This window comes from Oryx dammah, unplaced genomic scaffold (genome assembly GCF_014754425.2).
Source record: "Oryx dammah isolate SB20612 unplaced genomic scaffold, SCBI_Odam_1.1 HiC_scaffold_1, whole genome shotgun sequence".
Classification (NCBI taxonomy): Eukaryota; Metazoa; Chordata; class Mammalia; order Artiodactyla; family Bovidae; genus Oryx; species Oryx dammah.
In genome coordinates this window covers 88,345,049-88,356,572 of record NW_024070185.1, presented here as the reverse complement: position 1 = coordinate 88,356,572, position 11,524 = coordinate 88,345,049, and positions in this window count along the sequence as shown.

Below are 11,524 nucleotides of genomic sequence, written 5' to 3'. Positions count from 1 at the left end.
ATGCTTTCTCTTAATGAATTTTCAAAATAATTGTGAACCTACAATGAAGACGACTTCCTTCTTGTTTTGTGTGTCATTATAAACACGTAGCAGAGAAGGCGATGGCAACCCACTCCAGTGCTCTTGCCTGGAAAAGCCCATGGACAGAGGAGCCTGGTGGGCTGCAGTCCATGGGGTCACTAAGAGTTGGGCACGACTGAGCGACTTTACTTTCACTTTTCACTTTCATGCATTGGAGAAGGAAATGGCAACCCACTCCAGTGTTCTTGTCTGGAGAATCCCAGGGACGGGGAACCTGGTGGGCTGCCGTCTATGGGGTCGCACAGAGTTGGACATGACTTAAGCGACTTAGCAGCAGCAGCAGCAGCATAAACACGTAGAACGTGTGTCTACTTTATTTCAATACATTTAGTCACTTATTGTCTGTGGCCCATCTTTCGCCTGTAGGGGCTCCTCCAGTTTGGCTCTTGGACACACTTCCTTGGTTTCTGGCAACAGCCCTATTTTGGGCCACAGTACATCTCAGGATCATTTTGTACTGTACCTGCCCCAGAACAGCCATTTCCATAGGAACTCTGGTTCCTGTTAGTGAAAAATAGCATTTGGAGACCACAGTCTGGGAACTGGGAGTGGAAAGTGTGTGTGTGTGCCCATTGAGACTGTCTAGTCCTTGAATCTAGGCTTCTTTGCTGTTGTTTTTAACAGCACATTATATAAGCTCACATTATAAGCTTATACTCACCTTTCCAGAGCAAATGTAGGATGTAAGTTTGTAGGGTTTTAAGTGTGATGATCAGAATGTATTCCTTTTCTTACATTGAAATTTTTAGTTTCTAAGGATTCCTACATAATTATGTATTTGATCTCTTTGGTCTTTCTGTATCTCTGTGTATATGTGTGTGTGTGTACACATGTACATACATATATTTTTCTATATATGTCTATGTGGATAGTTCAAATAGCAATGTCAGTATTACTATTAAATGTCAGAATCTAAAATGAAAGAAAAGTTTGTGAACTGAATGGCAAGAAGCCATAGTGATAACAGTGTACTTGAAGTGCATGGAACATTTTTGCACTCAATGAAAATGACAAAATCAAGAGGAATTAAAGGGGATTTCAGTGTATGTACTTACCTGACTGTGAGATTGCTCTGAAACTAAATCTCTGAAACCATGTTCTTAGAGGAGTCTTGCCACTAAGAATATTTAACAATAGACAGTTATTGGTGTCCAGGGTCTTAGGTAAGAAGAGACAGAAAGATTTTTTCATCTGCTTCTAGGAAGATTTACAGAGACTATGTTGACTGTCTTGATTTTAACTGTTTCTTGTAGGTCTGTGACTCCTTCCTTTTAACTTGGACCTAGAAGTGGTGTCAAAGGAGTGAAAGTGAAAAGACGATTGTAACTTTTCAATTTCATCACTGTTCTCTAAGCTTCCTCACTTCTCTCAAACTCACCGTGGGTTATTTTTAGAGAGTATCAGCCTAATAAGCATGATAAAAAGTCAAGCCAATTTATACTCTTGCATTTGCGTCTTAAAACCTGCTCTGATTTTATTAAAGAGGCATGTTAAAACCTTCCTCTGTTTATTTCCTTTCCTGTCAGCCATGTTTCATCTTATCCTGCTGTTGATCACAATATGACCCAGGTTTCATGTGCAGGAAAAGGATCGCATGCTGACATACCCAGTTATATTTAAAGTGAATAGCCCTTGATTTGTTTAGTAATTAAGTTAATAATGATATATCTTACTAAGCTTGTTACTTAATAAATAGGATGATTGACACTTTATTATAAGCATTGCCAACTACTCTTAGAAAATATTCACTCATTATTTTAAAAAGCTGTTTTGGCATTTTGACTATGGGATTAATCCTGAATTTTCCTGAGGAAGATGATGAAGGTACCTGTTTGCAGCTCACTTGAAGTGGCCCCAGTTGTCAGTTTGGAAAACATGGAGAAAACCAGACAGGATAAGCTCATTTTTGAGACTGACTTATATGCCTGCCTGCACTCGTCTTTCATTTAATTTCCCACAGCACCATGGTCCTAGGGGTAGAATTCTATCCTAAAGTAGGGATTGAAAAACATGAAAGGATTTGCTCACAGTCACAGCTAATAGTTGACAAGAGAGTTTTAATCCTGTCTTCATTTTGCATATACATATCCCTGCACCCCAGCTGCCTTTCCCTGAACCTGTCGGGAGAAATCCATCTGAGTTGAACCTTAAAGTAAAAGAATCCAGTTAAAGAGTGAGTGCGTGGGGTCAGGGGGTGTCCTATCTCCCGCTGAAAACACAGCATCTTACTCAGAGTCAGGTTCAAAACTGTGCTTATTGAATGGAAGAAGTTGATGAAAGCCAGATTCTCAGGACTTCAGTTATAAATCTGTTATTCTCAACTGAGAGGTCCTAGAGTTTATTAATACAATCTATATGTTGTAAAAGTTTTATCTTATGGCCTTTGCAATTTTGATCTGCTCACTGTATCTCTAGTCCTTTCCATTTCACCTTTTCTCATAAACAGAAATTAAAGCAAGACAAATTTTAAAAATATTTTAACATTTCTTAAGTTGTGAGAATCTTAAACTAAATATATGAAGAAGTTAGTAGTTTACTCAAACAACTTAGACATTTCTTTGGAAACTGATATCGTCAGTGTCTGCTTGTCATCTTCTCTGATGAATGCTCTTTGTTCACTTTCAAAACTCGCCAATCTGCCAAATATTTTTTTGCTGGGAAGTAGCACATTCTTTTTGATTTAGGCATGGGTAAATGTTTTTTTAAGTCAGATATATATTTTTAAGAAGATATCTTAGTAAACCTGGGATTGAAATCTATGTATTCATTTCTCCCCTTATTTTTCCTATACCTTTAAAAGATTCCCCTTGGGCACTTGAAGCAGGGGAGGTAGGGTCCATTGCCACAAAGCTACAGCAGTTGACACAAGACATGTATTCAGGGCCCCAAAGAGACTCGTGGCTGCCTGTAAGAAGGAGCTGGAATCCCTCTGCACCAGAGGCCTGGATGGGAATCATCAGCATGCATGTGAGCTTCACCAGTGGGTGAAGAGCCAGGTTAATAACCCACGGTCTGACTGGGAACCATGTGCATGTGTGCGTGCAAAGTTGCTTCAATTGTGTCCAACTCTTCTCCACCCAAGCCTGCCAGGTTCCTCTGTCCACAGGATTCTCCAGGCAAGAATACTGGAGTGGGTTGCAATGCTTTCCTTCAGGGGATCTTCCAGACCCAGAGATCAAACCCAAGTCTCTTACATCTCCTGCACAGGCAGACAGGTTCTTTACCACCAGTGCCGCTTGGGAAGCCCTGGGAAGCCACGTACCTGTGGGTCAACATGAAAGTGCTTCACAGGGAGACGAGAATGCCTTGGGACACCCAAGAAGTAAAATTCCCACAGAAGATAAGCTCACACACAAGAATTACAAAACATATAAGAAAGTCCAGTGTTATGAAAAATAGCCAGAAGACCCAGGTCCAATGCATATAGCTTACATAATTATAAATTGTGCACCAAACAATTACAGGTGTGTCATTCAGATTGACCACAATCACATTTATACACACACACACACAATGCAGAACTTGAGAATAAGAATTTTAGGGCAATCTAAAAAAGATGTTAAATTCTCAGGCTGATAAAAAGAGGGGATTACATTCATGGAATAAGAACATTCAAAATAAAAACATACCATTATGGCAAAAGACCAGGTGATTGTGAGAAAAAACAAAATCAGATATCTTGATAATTAAGTCTTAGAGTATGTATTTAATAGAGGACATATCCACATAGCAAGAGATTTAATAAATTAAAAAGGAAAACTTATTTAGAGGGAATATGACCCTGCCAACACCTTGATTTTGATCTAGTGAAAATGATTTTGGTCTTCTGGCCTCCAGGGCTGTGAAATAATAAATTTCAATTGTTCAACACACTGAGTTTCTGATGATTTGATACAGCAGCCATAGGAAAATAAAATACTAGGCAAAGATGGAGCATTCTGAGCATCATCAAAGTAATAAATGCAGTGAATCACAGCATACAAATTGGTTTAAAATAATTTCATGAGTTCAAAATGATACTAACACTGTGCTATACACACAAACTCATTTGTTACTAGGTAACCAAGTCATAGCCAATAAAGCAGAAATAGACGTTTTTCTGGAACTCTCTTGCTTTTTCCATGATCCAGCGGATGTTGGCAACTTGATTTCTGGTTCCTCTGCCGTTTCTGAAACCAGCTTGAACATTTGGAAGTTCACGGTTCATGTATTGCTAAAGCCTGGCTTGGAGAATTTTGAGCATTGCCTTGCTAGCATGTAAGATGAGTGCAATTGTGCGGTAGTTTGAGCATTCTTTGGCATTGCCTTTCTTTGGGATTGGAATGAAAACGGACCTTTTCCAGTCCTGAGGCCACTGCTGAGTTTTCCAAATTTGCTGGCATATTGAGTGCAGCACTTTCACAGCATCATCTTTCAGGATTTGAAACAGCTCCACTGGAATTCCATCACCTCCACTAGCTTTGTTGGTAGTGATGTTTTCTAAGGCCCACTTGACTTCACATTCCAGGATGTCTGGGTCTAGATGAGTGATCACACCATCGTGATTATCCGGGTCATGAAGACCTTTTTTGTACAGTTCTTCTGTGTATCTTTGCCACCTCTTCTTAATATCTTCTGCTTCTGTTAGGTCCAGACCATTTCTGTCATTTATGGAGCCCATCTTTGCATGAAATGTTCCCTTGGTATCTCTAATTTTCTTGAAGAGATCTCTAGTCTTTCCTATTCTGTTGTTTTCCTCTATTTCTTTGCATTGATTGCTGAGGAAGGCTTTCTTATTTCTTCTTGCTATTCTTTGGAACTCTGCATTCAGATGCTTATATTGTTCTTTTCTCCTTTGCTTTTTGCCTCTCTTCTTTTCACAGCTATTTGTAAGGCCTCCCCAGGCAGCCATTTTGCTTTTTTTGCATTTCTTTTCCATGGGGATGGTCTTGATCCTTGTCTCCTGTACAATGTCACGAACCTCAATCCATAGTTCATCAGGCACTCTATCTATCAGATCTAGGCCCTTGAATCTATTTCTCACTTCCACTGTATAATCATTAGGGATTTGATTTAGGTCATACCTGAATGATCTAGTGGTTTTCCCTACTTTCTTCAATTTAAGTGTGAATTCGGCAATAAGGAGTTCATGATCTGAGCCACAGTCAGCTCCCAGTCTTGTTTTTGTTGACTGTATAGAGCTTCTCCATCTTTGGCTGCATAGAATATAATCAGTCTGATTTTGGTGTTGACCATCTGGTGATGTCCATGTGTAGAGTCTTCTCTTGTGTTGTTGGAAGAGGGTGTTTTCTATGAGCAGTGCGTTCTCTTGGCAAAACTCTATTAGTCTTTGCCCTGCTTCATTCCGTATTCCAAGGCCAAATTTGCCTGTTCCTCTAGGTGTTTCTTGACTTTCTACTTTTGCATTCTAGTCCCCTATAATGAAAAGGACATCTTTTTGGGGTGTTAGTTCTAAAAGGTCTTGTAGGTCTTCATGGAACCGTTCAGCTTCAGCTTCTTCAGCATTACTGGTTGGGGCATTGACTTGGATTACCGCGATATTGAATGGTTTGCCTTGGAAATGAACAGAGATCCTTCTTAGCACTGTGTAATTCCATTATCTTGATATGCCATTGTTTATTTAACCATTCACCTACTAAAGGACATCTAGTTGACATCCAACTTTTGGTATTTATGAGCAAAACTGCTACCAGCATCCATGTGCAAGTATTTGTGTGAACATAATTTTTTGACTCCTTTGGGTAAATGCTAAGAATCATGATTGCTGAATCCTATGGTAAGAGTATGTTTCGTTCAATAAGAAACTATCAAAAAACTGTCTTCCAAAATGGTGGCAGACTTTTGCATTCCCAGCAGCAATGAATGAGCGTCCTTGTTGCTAGACATCCTCATAAGCATTTGGTGTTGCAGTGTTCTGGATTTTGGCCATTCTAATGGTTGATGAAAAGTTAAATTATTCTTTTTAGCAATAGAATTGGCACATCCCAAGTATGGGTGTGGTAGTGGTTGCTCTAACTCTTTGTGATTAAATATCTAGAAACATCTTTCAGTTTAATGGAATCACTCATCATCATGAAACCTCAATGGACTCATGCAAATTTGAGTGATAATATCATCTTTTAATTATGATACAATCAGTATTATTTTATTACATGGAAATGAAACATTATAACAAAGTTTTTTAAAAAAAAAACCTCAAAGTAAGTCCAATTTTAAGTTTCTTCTTAGCACCATCTGCATGCATTGACATACCCAATAAAGCAATAGAAAAAAAATCAGATTTAAACTGATGAGGACAGCACATAGTACATTTGATCAAGTGACTGAGAAGCAAGAGCACATACAATTTAGAATAGTAATTTTTTTTAAATTTTTAAAAAAAATTTTTTATTTTACTTTACAATTCTGTATTCATTTTGCCATACATTGACATGAATCCACCACGGGTGTACATGCGTTCCCAAACATGAACCCCCCTCCCACCCCCCTCCCCACAACATCTCTCTGGGTCATCCCCATGTACCAGCCCCAAGTGTGCCATATCCTGCATCGGACATAGACTGGCAATTCGATTCTTACATGATATTATACTTGTTTCAATGCCATTCTCCCAAATCATCTCACCCTCTCCCTCTCCCTCTGAGTCCAAAAGTCCACTCTACACATCTGTGTCTTTTTTGCTGTCCTGCATGCAAGGTCCTCATTGCCATCTTTCTAAATTCCATATATATGTGTTAGTATACTGTATTGGTGTTTTTCTTTCTGGCTCACTTCACTCTGTATAATCAGCTCCAGTTTCATCCATCTCATCAGAACTGATTCAAATGTATTCTTTTTAATGGCTGAGTAATACTCCATTGTGTATATGTACCACAGCTTTCTTATCCATTCATCTGCTGACAGACATCTAGGTTGTTTCTATGTCCTGGCTATTATAAACAGTGCTGTGATGAACATTGGGGTACATGTGTCTCTTTCAATTCTGGTTTCCTCAGTGTGTATGCCCAGCACTGGGATTGCTGGGTCATAAGGCAGTTCTATTTGCAGTTTTTTAAGGAATCTCCACACTGTTCTCCATAGTGGCTGTACTAGTTTGCATTCCCACCAACAGTGTAGGAGGGTTCCCTTCTCTCCACACCCTCTCCAGCATTTATTGCTTGCAGATTTTTGGATCGCAGACATTCTGACTGGTGTGAAGTGGTACCTCATTGTGGTTTTGATTTGCATTTCTCTAATAATGAGTGATGTTGAGCATCTTTTCATGTGTTTGTTAGCCATCTGTATGTCTTCTTTGGAGAAATGTCTATTTAGTTCTTTGGCCCATTTTTTGATTGGGTCGTTTATTTTTCTGGAATTGAGCTGCATAAGTTGCTTGTATATTTTTAAGATTAGTTCTTTGTCAGTTGCTTCATTTGCTATTATTTTCTCCCATTCAGAAGGCTGTCTTTTCACTTTGCTTATATTTTCCTTTGTTGTGCAGAAGCTTTTAATTTTAATTAGTTCCCATTTGTTTATTTTTGCTTTTATTTCCAGAATTCTGGGAGGTGGATCATAGAGGATCCTGCTGTGGTTTATGTCGGAGAGTGTTTTGCCTATGTTCTCCTCTAGGAGTTTTATAGTTTCTGGTCTTACATTTAGATCTTTAATCCATTTTGAGTTTATCTTTGTGTGCGGTGTTAGAAAGTGATCTAGTTTAATTCTTTTACAAGTGGTTGACCAGTTTTCCCAGCACCACTTGTTAAAGAGATTGTCTTTACTCCATTGTATATTCTTGCCTCCTTTGTCAAAGATAAGGTGTCCATATGTGTGTGGATTTATCTCTGGGCTTTCTATTTTGTTCCATTGATCTATATTTCTGTCTTTGTGCCAATACCATACTGTCTTGATTAGAATAGTAATTTTCAACGATGTCTTAGGAAGTTAAAAATGTAGGAAAAGAAGGATGTGATAAAAATCATCAAGAGATGATGAGATTCCTTTGATGCAAGGAGAAGGAGAAAGTTCAATTATCTTATGATCAATGGAAGAAATCTTCACTAATCCACTCCAAGAGACAAGACAGGGGGCATCTTGGGAAAGACTCTCAGGCAGAAAACCTCTGTAGACCCCTGGGCCTTAGTTTCCTCCTTTGGGAAAAAAAGAGAGGAAACTAAAGTTGATGATGGTACACATTAATTTTACTGCTCTGTTATATACATATGTAATGATGTCTCATCTAAAATTCAGAGAAGGCAATGGCACCCCATTCTAGTACTCTTGCCTGGAAAATCCCATGGGCGGAGGAGCCTGGTAGGCTGCAGTCCATCGGGTCGCGAAGAGTCGGACACGACCGAGCGACTGCACTTTCCCTTTTCACTTTCATGCATTGGAGAAGGCAATGGAAACCCACTCCAGTGTTCTTGCCTGGAGAATCCCAGGGACGGGGGAGCCTGGTGGGCTGCCATCTATGGGGTCGCACAGAGTCGGACATGACTGAAGCGACTTAGCAGCAGCAGCAGCAGCAGCAGCAGCAGCAGCAGCAGCAGCATCTAAAATTGTCAGACATTCTTAACGTACTTAAGATGAGAGATGGCTCATCCAGCTTCAGGCACGTGTGGTGAACATGCTGGCACTGGCCAGGGGAGAGGACTGTCAGCAGCCCTGAGGTCACCCACAGATGCCTCCAGATGCCCCTTGGTCTCCTGATGTACTGACCCCAGGCTATGGGCTTGCTTCTCAGCCAGTGGTTCTGCCATTCAGGCAGCTCCTATAAAGTATTCCAGTATTTTGACATGGCTATTTCAGAGATAGTCTGTATGCTAAAGATTTCTTTGAGAAATGTTTATTTCCATATAACCAGAACTCCACTCTGATTCAACTTTGGAGAAATTGTGGTTAATTTATTTATTTTTCTTAGAAATTCAGGCAAGCTATGTGGAAACCTTCATTCCATCATGTTCTACTTAGATGGTGCTTGTAAGGTCGTTTCAATGCAAGGAAGGTTAAAAAAAAAATTAATGAATCATGTTATAGTCTTTCATATATCCCAGTCCCTATTAAAAATAGTTGATTTATTTTGAAATGTTTCCACTCCTACATAATGAACTGTTGACAAAGTAATTTGATGGTACTTGAACTAGATCAATAAATTCTGATCAATACCAATGAAAGTGAGTTTGTCCAATATGGCAGCAACATAAGACGATGCCAACTGCTGCTGGAATCAGTGAAGGCTGGACACAGTTCACCTTTATGACTGCAATCAATTTCCCAGAGAACTAATCAAGATAAAATCATTGCTTTTTTCTTGTCTCTAATAGTTTTCTGATACTTAAGCTTCAACTTCTCAAAATGTTAATTTTGCCTGTTAAAAACACATATAAATTTTAAAGTTAAGGTAAAAAGAAAAATCTAACACAATAGCATGTCAGTTCAGTTCAGTTCAGTTGCTCAGTCGTGTCCAACTCTTTGCAACCCCATGAATCGCAGCTCGCCAGGCCTCCCTGTCCATCACCAACTCCCGGAGTTCACTCAAACTCACGTCCATTGAGTCGGTGATGCCATCCAGCCATCTCATCCTCTGTCGTCTCCTTCTCCTCCTGCCCCCAATCCCTCCCAGCATCAGAGTCTTTTCCAATGAGTCAACTCTTCGCTGGAGGTGGCCAAAGTACTGGAGTTTCAGCTTTAGCATCATTCCTTCCAACGAACACCCAGGACTGATCTCCTTCAGAATGGACTGGTTGGATCTCCTTGCAGTCCAAGGGACTCTCAAGAGTCTTCTCCAACACCACAGTTCCAAAGCATCAATTCTTCGGCACTCAGCCTTCTTCACAGTCCAACTCTCACATCCATACATGACCACTGGGAAAACCATAGCCTTGACTAGACGGACCTTTGTTGGCAAAGTAATGTCTCTGCTTTTGAATATGCTGTCTAGGTTGGTCATAACTTTTCTTCCAAGGAGTAAGTGTCTTTTAATATGTAACTGGATCTAATTTAGCTTATTACTTTTTTTTTTTTTTTTTTTTACTCATGGGAATAGCCAGGAGATTTAAGAAATCTACCAAAGAGATTAACCAGACATCCCTTCTTTGGTCTCTGATGTATCAGAGAGATCTACAACTCCCATCTGGTTATAATAAGGATACAAGTTTGAAACCTAGGGTTTTATAGTTACTTTAAAGAACCAAATTTTTTATTTGAAAAGAGAAAACTGAAAGCCAGTTGAGGAAGGAAGTCTAATATTCCCCTGGAGCAAATGTGAGTTTCTTTCAGCTTAGAAATAATAAGTCACATTATCTGAAAGAGAGAAACACTTTTTTCCTTTAGAGAAACCAAGACCCATCACCAAATACCTCTCAGTTTAGGCCTCCCATCCTGCCATATGTGTAGCCTGAAATTTACCTCTCATGTGGTCACTCTGGTTTCCTTTAAAATTCAACATCTGAAATTGACTTGGAAACTACATATGAGGGACATCTGTATTTTGCTTTTTTAAGAGAAACTTCCCAGGGAACAATTATCTAGTCTTTAAGTTTTACAGAATATATCTGAGGTTGATGCTTTTGCAAGAACTTGTGTGCTTGGCCAAATTTCCATTTTGTAGATTGCTTATGCTGAAATGCCTAGTCTATTATCATTAACTTATTCATATTAGAGTATAAATGACCAAAATCAATTTAAATTGTCACCTCTCTAGTTAGGTTTACAAATTGATAAGAGAACAACCATTCATTCTTTAAAAGTATTTGAGAACCTATAGTTCAATGAAAGACCAAAAGATGAAAATTTAATGGCAAAATTGTACATATCAATACAATATTGCTGGTCTCCCTACATCCATGAAGGAGAAATTTTAGAGTAAGAATCATGAGAATGGAGGGCACAAAATAATCGATGAATTAAGAACAGGAAAATAATGCAGGTTTTCAGACTCAAAACAGCTTTGCCCTTAGTAACTTTATGATGAGATTTCTGAAGTTCTAAGACTGAAGGAGGAAAAATTTCTCAAAGCTTTCTGAGAGAAAGCAACAGCTTACTTATAGAAACATAAAAATTAGGTAGAAAATCATACAACAATAACCTTAAAGTTTCAAAAGTAAAAGGTTTTGAAACTAGAATTTTATTTCTGGCCAATGTTGATTCAGATACGAAGGACATTTTCAGACTTGCAAAGACTCAGAATAATTTTACCCTTACAGCTTCTATTAAAAAAATTAAAGAGACTGTACTTCAACAAAAAAATTAATCCAAGAGAAATTTTACAGTGCAAGAAAGAGCAATAAACTGGAAAAACAGTAAAATATATATGTATATATATAATATAGTTTTATACATGTGTGTATATATATATATATATATGGTTAAGATATAGTCAAGGGTAAATAATTGCCAGTTGTGTAAATGAATTTATGAATGAAAATGAACTAAAATTGCACTGGATCTCAGTACGGCAGGAAGTTGA